At 40.0% G+C, this 12,465-nt stretch overlaps 1 long non-coding RNA gene across 1 annotated transcript; it reads right to left on the bottom strand.

Annotated features, from left to right (window-relative positions):
- Positions 1-2,133: 2,133 nt before the first annotated feature.
- Positions 2,134-10,704, bottom strand: LOC138891837 (uncharacterized). The gene is made up of 2 exons (XR_011408173.1): positions 10,483-10,704; positions 2,134-2,450 (listed from the first exon to the last, which is right to left on the bottom strand). It is a non-coding gene; the product is annotated as an uncharacterized lncRNA (long non-coding RNA).
- Between the last annotated feature and the right edge of the window lie 1,761 nt (positions 10,705-12,465).

Raw genomic sequence — 12,465 nt, 5'->3', positions numbered from 1 at the left:
AATCAATTACGATGGCCGTCAAGCCTCGCACGTACCGCCACAACCACTTATAAAACTTAATACGTTGAAGGAACTGATCATTGCCACTATCATGCCGATTCAACCATTGCTAACCGATCTAACTTCTTCTAATTTACTCCGGACTTACCTTAGGAATAATAATAGCTCCATTCAAAACATGACGAACTCAATTCACACTCATCCAGAAGGACCCTATTTCACAAGACCACATTGTCTCAAAACCCACAAACCATCTCATACCCTCTTTGTGCGCACATTCGCATATTCAACTGGTACACCCATTCTGATATTTTCTTTATGAAGACGAAGTTATTTCCCCCCATTCATCCAGTGCTACACCACAGACCGATGATAACATAGAATACTCCAAGCCCCTTTTTCATAATCCGCTGCAATGCTCGATACTTAACTATACTACGAACTCGAAATCCTTAGTCACCACACTTTAAATTTTTGAATCCACTAGGACCGTTGTTGAGAGTCACCTACTCTGAATTGTTCCCAAATATGATCAAACTCCAATGCTCTGCTAGTACATGAACACCCTCTCGAAAAAGCACCCAACTAAATCACCTTTCTTGTACATTACATCTACACGAAGCATAAATCCTGAGTCTTCCCAAAGCCTGAACATGAATCGATAAGGCCAATTATAGCACACATTCCTCAAATCCTTTGCTCAAATCACCACTGATGTTCTCTTTCCTTAGTCGTAATAACCCACCAATACAACGATAACCAAAAATCGCATAAGTAGACAACCACGCAATCCAATCATAGACGGTGGGGCTCTCCCACTTAGCTTGAAGCTGCAATTACATAACCCTGAGACCCACCGAGATTCCTCCTTCCCCATTGATGTCAGCTAAAAGTCCAAGAATGCATTCCAAGTTCGAAGTCATGTTACATCCAAATAAAATTTGTGGACCTAATCTCTGCCCATCATGAATTTCCAAATGGCTCCAAACTTTCCTCAAGGCATGTGGCCATCCTACCACGAAACCTATATGTTACTCTGCCACTTTTCCACTTTGGTTAAACCCTCTCCTTTAAGCAACCCCTCGACTTTCGCTTTTCATACTTGACCTTCTAGCAATTCAACCACCGCAAAACACCTCCCACATGACCTTCCTCGTCCTTCGCTGCCCAATTGTTGCCTCAAATCTGAATCCATCTCCGTAACGCTTGAGCTAATAAATTGCCACCAACTCCAACCCTCCTAGAAGATCAGCCTTTTCTATCCATCAACATTAGAAATACCCATTTGATTCGAAAATTGCTACACTCCTCTATATCTGACACCTGCTTCCCCGACACTATTCACAATACTCTGCCCCAAAGGCGATTTTGAAAGAGGCCATAACAACGGCAAGCTTAACACATTCAATCAAGGACGACGACACCACATCACAGATGCAGATTCCACCACGCTCGAAAATACCAAGTCTCATTACCCCATCGACCCAAACCTGAGCATTCGTAGTCTGATTGCCTTTCCTCCGCTGGAAATAGAATGCTGATCCTCTCAATCATGCACTGAAAAATAAAACCTCCTTTCCAGTCGTTCACTACCTCGACACATAAGCAAGCACCCTACCATTACACCAACACGACGCGATAATAATGTTTGAACATCATAGCAATTTGCGCGCAACCTTGAAACCATTGAAAACACAACTACTGAGCCGAAATGACAGAACATCATTCCGCAAGAAGACGATAATAACTGGCTCGAATGCACATGGAGAAACATCTGCCCACGTCTGTAGTACCACTACAACTCCTCGATGCCCAATTGACACAAGCGCTGAACATCGTATAAAAATGAGTAGGAAGGATATAAAGGCATAAGCCTCAAAGGAAATCAAATCGCACGATGAGGAATCAAGAAAGGGAAGTGCTCCTAATAGTCCTGTAGCCTATCGAAGATAAGTACAGACGTCTCCGTACAGATCCGCAAGACTCTACTAGACTTGCTCATGACTCGTGAGACCTATGTGAACCTAGTGCTCTGATACCATGTTGTCACGACCAAAAATTCATTATAGGTCATGATGGCGCCTAACACCGTTGTCAGGCAAGCCGATAATAATTAATTAACTTAATTACTCATTTTGAAATTTGAAATCACAATTTCCTTTAATTTAATAATAAAAGATGGACTTTACAGATTAAATAAAAATAATTTCACATTTTCTATACCAAACAACCCATAATAACCCCAAAACCCGGTGTCACAAGTGCATGAGCATCAACTAGGAAGTAGAATAAAATACAGCATCTGTCCGAAATACAAATTGGACAGGAAAAATATAAATACTCTGAATGAGACTCTGCTGGCTACGGATCGTTACATGAAATGCAGCTTACGGTAAGTCTCCGCATCATCCGCGCCTCCGCGCCCAAAGGACCACCAAACATAAAAGTACCTGCACAAAAATATGTGCAGCAAGTGTAGTATGAGTACCTAAATCAACGTGTACCCAGTAAGTATCTAGCCTAACCCCGGTGACCATGGGGTCGACATCGACACTCACTAGTGGTCCAATAATATCAGGTACAGTAAAGAGGTGTACAAATATGAGGCAGAGTAAATAAATAAAATAAACAAGTATAAATATGTGGTACAATTCTCCTCTTTACAATAGGCTCAAGCTCTCAATTAGAAAATTTCCTCCTCAATCGGAGTATATATATAAATATATAGTGGACCTCACCAAAATGGGTCGTTATACTTCAAATCGGGAAGAACTCACAGATACATTGGCTTCTTGCCAAATGTTACGCACAATTTCATGAGGATATTTTATAGAAATACCGAGGCGTACGTGCCGATCCCATCATAATCTGTGTACTGCCGAGGGTCGAACGACATGAACCATAGATGCATCTATTAACCTGCCGAGGCGAACGACCTGCTCCCATGAGAGTATGGTACATAAATCCTGCCGATGCGAACGGCCCGATCCCATTAGAGTAAGAAGCTTTAGCGGGTCCTTGGCCCCACTTACGAATAAACGTGTGAGTTATAATTTATTTAACGAAAAACCTTTCAATGAAACGCGCGCACACACACACACACACACACACACACACACACATATATATATATATATATATATATATATATCACTGACACAATTTCATAAGAGGAGTACAATTTTTTCGTGACTAATCATGAAACTCGTGAAGTATCTACAATAACGAGTCTATCACTCTACGCATGTCTAGCCTCAAGTCATCATGCGAAATAAAAGAATTAAACGAGCAAAGATAATCTCTACAGTGCAAGTATAGCATGGTGTGAACCTAAGTCTACCCGGACAATAACATGAAGCTAGCTACGTATGGACTCTCATCACCTTGTACATACGTAGCCCCCGCATCAAGTTACACAAATTAAATATATCACCTTGGGGTAGTTTCCCCCTCACCGAGTTAGACATGAGACTTACCTCGCTCCGACGTTCCATAATCCAGCTCCAACGCCGCTCTAACACCTCAAACCGGTGCCCGTCGCTCCAAAACTAGTCAAACAAAGTGCAAACCCATAAAAATATACTCTAATTCTCCCAGCAAATCAATTTAAACAAATTTCCAACTCCATTCGAAAAGTCGATAAATCAACCCTCGGGCCCACATGCCAGAATTCCGAAAATGTTTGAAGATAACATTACCAATAACATTACGAACACAAATATATGATTTATTCTCAAATCCATGCCCAAATTCGTGATCAAAATCTAAAAATACCAATTTATAGGTTTTTCTTCAAAATCCCAAATTTTTATAAATTTTAATGTCTAAATCCATATATAATCCAAATATTTAACTTGCAATAGGTGGGATTAATTTACCTTCAGTTGCTAGGTGAATACTTCCCTCAAGAAGATCCAAAAATCGCCAAAGAATGAAGAGAAAATGGCAAAAATTTACTGAGCCCTGCTCTTTTAAGCATTCTGCCAAATGACTCCCGCACCTGCAGACTCTTTGGCCGCTCCTGCAACACTTCTTCCGCACCTGCGGCCTTGCCGCTTCTGCGGCCATGCCGCTTCTGCGGCCACTACTTTCGCACCTGCATTGTCCCTGGTGCGCAACTCTTTCTGCTCCTGCGGTCCTCAACAACCTTGGCCCTTCTTCTTTTATGCTTGCCTTACCGCTTTTGCGGCGTCGCACCTGCGGCCCTTTTTTTGCAGGTGCGATTACACCAAAACTCAGGCCCTTCAACAACATAACAAAGCTCCAAATTGATCCGTTAACCATCCGAAATCCACCCGAGGCCTTCGGGACCTCAATCAAATATACCAATACGTCCCAAAACACAATAGGAACTTTGTCGAGCCTTCAACTCATATCAAACAACGCTAAAAACACGAATCAGCCTCCAATTCAAACCTAATAAACTTTGAAACTTCAAACTTCTACAATCGATGCCGAAACCTATCAAATCACGTCCGATTGACCTCCGATTTTACACACAATTCATAATTGACATTACAGACCTACTCCTACTTCCGGAATCGGAATCCGACCCTGATATCAAAATGTCCACTCCCGGTCAAACTTCTCAAAATTATCCAAATTTCCAACTTTCGCCAAATGACCCCGAAATGAACTATGGACCTCCAAATCTACATCCGGACGCGCTCCTAATACTAGAATCACCACATGGAGCTATTCCAAAATTCGGTGTCACAGGTGCATGAGCATCAACTAGGAAGTAGAATAAAATATAGCATCTGCCCGAAATACAAATTGGACAGGAAATATATAAATACTCTGAATGAGACTCTGCTGGCTGCGGATTGTAAAATGAAATGCAGCTTACGGTAAGTCTCCGCATCATCCGCGCCTCCGCGCCCAAAAGACCACCAGACATAAAAGTACCTGCACAAAATAATGTGCAGCAAGTGTAGTATGCGTACGTAAATCAACGTGTACCCAGTAAGTATCTAGCCTAATCCCGGAGGAGTAGTGACCACGGGGTCCACATCGATACTCACTAGTGGTCCAATAATATCAGGTACAGTAAAGAGGTGCACAAATATGAGGCAGGGTAAATAAATAAAATAAACAAGTATAAATACGTGGTACAATTCTCCTCTTTACAATAGGCTCAAGCTCTCAATTAACGAATTTCCTCCTCAACCAGAGTATATATATAAATATATAGTGGACCTCACCAAAATGGGTTGTTATACTTCAAATCGGGAAAAACTCACAGATACACTGGCTTCTTGCCAAATGTTACGCACGATTTCATGAGGATATTTTATAGAAATGCCGAGGCGTACGACCCGATCCCATCATAATCTGTGTACTGCCGAGGGTCGAACGACATGAACCATAAATACATCTATGAACTTGCCGAGGCGAATGGCCCGCTCCCATGAGAGTATAGTACATAAATCATGTCGAAGCGAACGAACCGATCCCATTAGAGTAAGAAGCTTTAACGGGTCCATGGCCTCACTCACGAATAAACGTGTGAGTTATAATTTCTTTAGCGATAAACCTTTCAATGAAACATATATATATATATATATATATATATATATATATATATATATATATATATCACGGACACAATTTCATAAAAGGAGTAGAATTTTTTTGTGACTAATCATGAAACTCGTGAAGTCTCTACAATGACGAGTCTATCAATCTACGCATGTCTAGCCTCAAGTCATCATGCAAAATAAAAGAATTAATCGAGCAAAGATAATCTCTATAGTGCAAGTATAGCATGGTGTGAACCTAAGTCTACCCGGACAATAACATGAAGCTAGCTACGTACGGACTCTCGTCACCTTGTACATACATAGCCCCCGCATCAAGTTACACATATTAAATATATCACCTAGGGGTAGTTTCCCCCTCACCGAGTTAGACATGAGACTTACCTCGCTCCGACGTTCCATAATCCGGCTCCAACACCGCTCTAACACCTCAAACCGGTGCCCATCGCGCCAAAACTAGTCAAACAATGTGCAAGCCCATAAAAATATACTCTAATTCTCCCAAGAAATAAATTTAAACAAATTTCTAACTCCGTTCGAAAAGTCGATAAATCAACCCTCGGGCCCACGTGCCCGAATTCTGAAAATGTTCGAAGATGACATTACCCATAATATTATGAACTCAAATATATGATTTATTCTCAATTCCATGCCCAAATTCGTGGTCAAAATCCAAAATACCAATTTATAGATTTTTCTTCAAAATCCCAAATTTCTACACATTTTCATGTCTAAATTCATAAATAACTCAAGTATTTAACTTGCAATAGGTGAGATTAACTTACCTCCAAGTTGCTAGGTGAATACTTCCCTCAATAAGCTCCAAAAATCGCCAAAGAATAAAGAGAAAATGGCAAAAAATGGCTGAGTTCCTCTCTTTTAAGCATTCTACCCAACGATTCCCGCACCTGCAGACTCCTTGGCCGCTCCTGCGCATCCGCTTATGTGGCACTTCTTCTGCACCTGCGGCCTTCCCGCTTCTGCGGCCACTGCTTTCGCAGGTTCGCAACTCTTTCTGCTTCTGCGGTCCTCAGCAGCCTTGGCCCTTCCGCTTTTGCGCTTGCCTTACCACTTTTGCGGCGTCGCACCTGCGGCCCTTTTTCCGCAGGTGCGATTACACCAGATCTCAGGCCCTTCAACAACACAACAAAGGTCCAAGTTGATCCGTTAACCTTCCGAAATCCACCCGAGGTCCTCGGGACCTCAACCAAATATACCAACACACCCCAAAATACAATAGGAACTTAGTCGAGCCTTCAACTCATATCAAACAATGCTAAAAACACGAATCACCCTCCAATTCAAACCTAATGAACTTTGAAACTTCAAACTTCTACAATCGATACTGAAACCTATCAAATCACGTTCGAATGACCTTTGATTTTGCACACAATTAATAATTGATATTACAGAACTACTCCTACTTCCGGAATCGAAATCCGACCCCGATATCAAAAAGTCCACTCCCGGTCAAACTTCTCAAAATTATCCAAATTTCCAACTTTCGCCAAATGACCCCGAAATGACCTACGGACCTCCAAATGCACATCCGGATGCGCTCCCAATACCAGAATCACCATACAGAGCTATTCCAAAATCCGGTGTTATAGGTGCATGAGCATCAACAAGGAAGTAGAATAAAATACAACATCTGCCCGGAATACAAATTGGACAGGAAAAATATAAATACTCTGAATGAGACTCTGCTGGATGCGGATCGTAACATGAAATGCAGCTTACGGAAGTTTGCGCATCATCCGCGCCTCCGCTCCCAAAGGACCACCAGATATAAAAGTACCTGCACAAAAATATGCAGCAAGTGTAGTGTGAGTACGTAAATCAACGTGTACCCAGTAAGTATTTAGCCTAACCCCGTAGGAGTAAAGACCATGGGGTCGACATCGACACTCACTAGTGGTCCAATAATATCAGGTACAGTAAAGAGGTGCACAAATATGAGGCAGAGTAAATAAATAAAATAAACAAGTATAAATATGTGGTACAATTCTCCTCTTTACAATAGGCTCAAGCTCTCAATTAGAAAATTTCCTCCTCAATCGGAGTATATATATAAATATATAGTGGACCTCACCAAAATGGGTCGTTATACTTCAAATCGGGAAGAACTCACAGATACATTGGCTTCTTGCCAAATGTTACGCACAATTTCATGAGGATATTTTATAGAAATACCGAGGCGTACGGGCCGATCCCATCATAATCTGTGTACTGCCGAGGGTCGAACGACATGAACCATAGATGCATCTATTAACCTGCCGAGGCGAACGACCTGCTCCCATGAGAGTATGGTACATAAATCCTGCCGATGCGAACGGCCCGATCCCATTAGAGTAAGAAGCTTTAGCGGGTCCTTGGCCCCACTTACGAATAAACGTGTGAGTTATAATTTATTTAACGAAAAACCTTTCAATGAAACGCGCGCGCACACACACACACACACACACACACACATATATATATATATATATATATATATATATATATATCACTGACACAATTTCATAAGAGGAGTACAATTTTTTCGTGACTAATCATGAAACTCGTGAAGTATCTACAATAACGAGTCTATCACTCTACGCATGTCTAGCTTCAAGTCATCATGCGAAATAAAAGAATTAAACGAGCAAAGATAATCTCTACAGTGCAAGTATAGCATGGTGTGAACCTAAGTCTACCCGGACAATAACATGAAGCTAGCTACGTATGGACTCTCATCACCTTGTACATACGTAGCCCCCGCATCAAGTTACACATATTAAATATATCACCTAGGGGTAGTTTTCCCCTCACCGAGTTAGACAGGAGACTTACCTCGCTCCGACGTTCCATAATCCGGCTCCAACGCCGCCCTAACACCTCAAACCGGTGCGCGTCACTTCAAAACTAGTTAAACAATGTGCAAACCCATAAAAATATACTCTAATTCTCCCAACAAATCAATTTAAACAAATTTTCAACTTCGTTCGAAAAGTCGATAAATCAACCCTCGGGCCCACGTGCCCGAATTCGAAAATGTTCGAAGATAACATTGCCCATAACATTACGAACTCAAATATATGATTTATTCTCAATTCCATGCCCAAATTCGTATTCAAAATCCAAAAATATCAATTTATAGGTTTTTCCTCAAAATCCCAAATTTCTACAAATTTTCATATCTAAATCAATATATAATCCAAGTATTTAACTTGCAATAGGTGGGATTAACTTACCTCCAAGTTTCTAGGTGAATACTTCCCTCAAGAAGCTCCAAAAATCGCCAAAGAATGAAGAGAAAATGGCAAAAAATGGCTGAGCCCCGCTCTTTTAAGCATTCTGCCCAGCGACTCCCGCACCTGCTGACTTCTTGTCCGCTCCTGCGCATCCGCTTCTGCTGGTACTTCTTCCGCACCTGCGACCTTGCCACTTCTGCGGCCACTGCTTTCGCACATGCGCTGTCACAGGTGCGCAACTCTTTCTGCTCCTGCGGTCCTCAGTAGCCTTGGCCCTTCCACTTTTGCGCTTGCCTTACCGCTTTTGCGGCTATGCACTTGCGGCCCTTTTTCCGCAGGTGCGATTACACCAGAACTCAGGCCCTTCAACAACACAACAAAGCTCCAAGTTGATCCGTTAATCATCCGAAATCCACCCGAGGCCCTCGGGACCTCAACCAAATACACCAACACGTCCCAAAATACAATATGAACTTAGTCGAGCCTTCAACTTATATCAAACAACGCTAAAAACATGAATCACCCTCCAATTCAAACCTAATGAACTTTGAAACTTCAAACTTCTACAATCGATGCCGAAATTTATCAAATCACGTCCGATTGACCTCATATTTTGTACACAAGTCATAATTGATATTACGGACCTATTCCCAATTCCGGAATCAGAATCCGACCCCGATATCAGAAAGTCCACTCCCGGTCAAACTTCTCAAAATTATCCAAATTTCCAACTTTCGCCAAATGACCCCGAAATGACTTACGGACCTCCAAATCCACATCCAGACGCGCTCCCAATACCAGAATCATCATATAGAGCTATTCCCAGACTCGGAATCCCAAACGGACATTAAAAACATTAAAATGCATTTCAACCCAAATTTATGAAATTCTTCCAAAACGCCAACCTTCCACAATAGGCGCCAAAATACTCCCGGGTCATCCAAAATCCGATCCGGACATACGCCCAAGTCCAAAATTCTCACACGAACCTGGTGGAACCTTCCAATCCTGATTCCGAGGTCATTTACTCAAAAACCAAACCTTGGTCAATTATTCCAACTTAAAGCTTCCGAAATTAGAATTTTCTTCCCAAACTAACTCTGAACTTTTCGAAATTCAATTCCGACCATACGTGCAAGTCATAAGACTTGAAGTGAAGCTACTCAAGGCCTCAAACCGCCGAACACCACGCTAAAGCTCAAAACGACCGGTCGGATCGTTACGGTACTTGTGAGAGGTCCATATTCTCCAGAAGTCTCAGTAACTTTGAAGTTCATATTAACATAGGCTGAACCTTCACTCAACAAATTCTTGTACCTATTTACTTGATTCTTTCTGATTGTAGCATGTATCGGGTTATGCTGGAACAGAAAAAACAGTAAGTGATTGGACAGTTAAAAATTACAAAATGCATATACAAAAGATTAAGATATATGTATTATCTCTTCATCTTTAAAGCCCATTTCTGAACTATAACACTAATTGAAAGACATTGTCGCCAAATCTCGTAGGAAAATAAAGGATATTCCAATATTTGTATATAAACAAATATTTAGAGATATTGTTGTTCAATATGTGTGCCTATAATTTTTGCCTTTTTTTTAACGTATTAGGTACGGCAAGGACAGAACCTGAATTCAAACTTTATGACTGCACATATTTAGCAGGAAACCTATTATATTTTAAAAATAGAGATTGAGACTCATTACCTGATTCATGTAAGGCTGCATCCGCACTTGAGGCAAGGAGTATATTGGACCGTAAGAATCTAGAGTATGCAGATGAACATTTAAGGCAAGAGAGTAACTGTTTTTTATTTGAGATACACGTAAAAAAGAATGTATTTGCACCTCCCGAGGAAGCAGTAGTGTATCGGCAACTTGCACGCAACCCCTATCAAAGCAGTAAAGAGAACAATTAATAGAAAGCTAAGTTTGATAAGCCAAGTATAATTTGGACGAATTTAATTTATGAGCACTTCAAAAGAATATATTTTTTTCCCACTATTTCTATCACAAATTTCAAGACAAAGGCATACATTCTAAATGATTCACAAAATATAGTAGGAATAGAAATAACAGAGAGGAAATGAGATGAAAATTAAAATAGAAGGCTTGAAGAACAGAAAACATGGTAGGAATAACAGACGAGTGTTAGTTGAAATGAACGATCTTTCATTTAAAGAAATAAAAAGGAACTAAATGATTCATATTTGTAATGCATGAGTAAGTAAAAGCTATAAGCTGTCAATTCACAAGTCTATAATCAGATTTAAATGTGTGATGAAACCAAAATCAAGTGGAAGTTGATTTAGTATTAATTTTACCAGTAGAGTCTTTGTCTTCTTTTGCTCCACCTTCGGTAGCGGAGCAAGTTTTATTTTGTAAACCTCAACATCCATTGCGAGAACTCTGTTGTAAAAGGTCAGAGATGTTTGTAAGTTGTTTGTTAGTATATTTAAACCATAAGAATTTATTAGCTCAGAGTAAGTCAAAATAGTAACAACTAATGTTGATGAGATAACAGATAAGCATACCAATTGAAGATTTCAACTACTGTTTCTGAAGCTTATTTCCAATATGGTTTAGCAAAGACAGGAGCATGAGAAGCAAATAAGTTATGAACTTTCAGATTCGATTTGCTTCCATTCTCCAAGTAAATTACAGAAAACTTCTTTGTAAACTACATTTGTTGAATCATTTGAAATTTCTCCATCATAAATCTTTAATCCCATTTTTGTTTTGTAACCCGTGATAGAGCAACATAAAGCTTCCCATGTGTGAAGACCGGTTTCTTCAAATATAACCCAACATGAGATAAAGAGATTGTCCTTGACTTTTGTTTATAGTCATTGCAAAAGATATAACTTAAAAGGTAGATGGAGTCAACGACATTCTCAAAATGAACACCTTTTGTCCAGCCATATTTCCCGATAAAACTTTTGCTTTGATTACCCGATTTTCGAGCCTTGTGATGATTAATCTCGTTCCATTACATAGCCCTGAAAATTGGTCTATATTTCTCAATAACATCACAGGAACACCTACTTTCAAAGTGATAACATGATTTGGAATTCCAGAACACTTAATATAATAGTATTTAGGAATTTAGGTGTATGTAGGTGTTCCAAACCCGTAAAAGCATCGTCTTACATGCAGAATTTATCGGAACTCAAAAATATTTTTGGTTGACTTTGGTTTAGTGAAACCATCTATTAGTTGATTGATTCAACCATGTCAAGAGTGGGAGCAAGAATTCCTCTTTGTTGTAGGTATATTATATCACTGTAATGACTTAAAAAATCTAGATATATACTTTCCACAATCGCAGAAATTGGATCGCCACAATTATTTATGATAAGATCATCAGGGATATAAACTTTTTCAATACCATCAACAGAATTTCCAATTATACCATCATCAATTGCTAAAATCCAATCAGAAAATTGTCTTAGATCATTCAAATGTGAATCCACCTGATTTCCTTCCAACCGCATACTTTTTGTTAGTTTTAAGACATGACAGTGATTCCACAAATATGAAGAATTAAGGGCAGCATTAACAATATATTGTCTACTACCTTTTGGAATGACTGGAAGTATTTGTCTGAAGTCACTACCAAGAACAACCGTTTTTTCCTCCAAATGGTCGATCTAAATTGGATGCATCTTTAAAACTAAGAATATCTCTTAG

The sequence above is a fragment of the Nicotiana tomentosiformis genome, chromosome 5 (assembly GCF_000390325.3).
Source record: "Nicotiana tomentosiformis chromosome 5, ASM39032v3, whole genome shotgun sequence".
In the NCBI taxonomy this organism is placed as follows: domain Eukaryota; kingdom Viridiplantae; phylum Streptophyta; class Magnoliopsida; order Solanales; family Solanaceae; genus Nicotiana; species Nicotiana tomentosiformis.
This window is presented reverse-complemented; position numbering and strand designations above follow the sequence as displayed.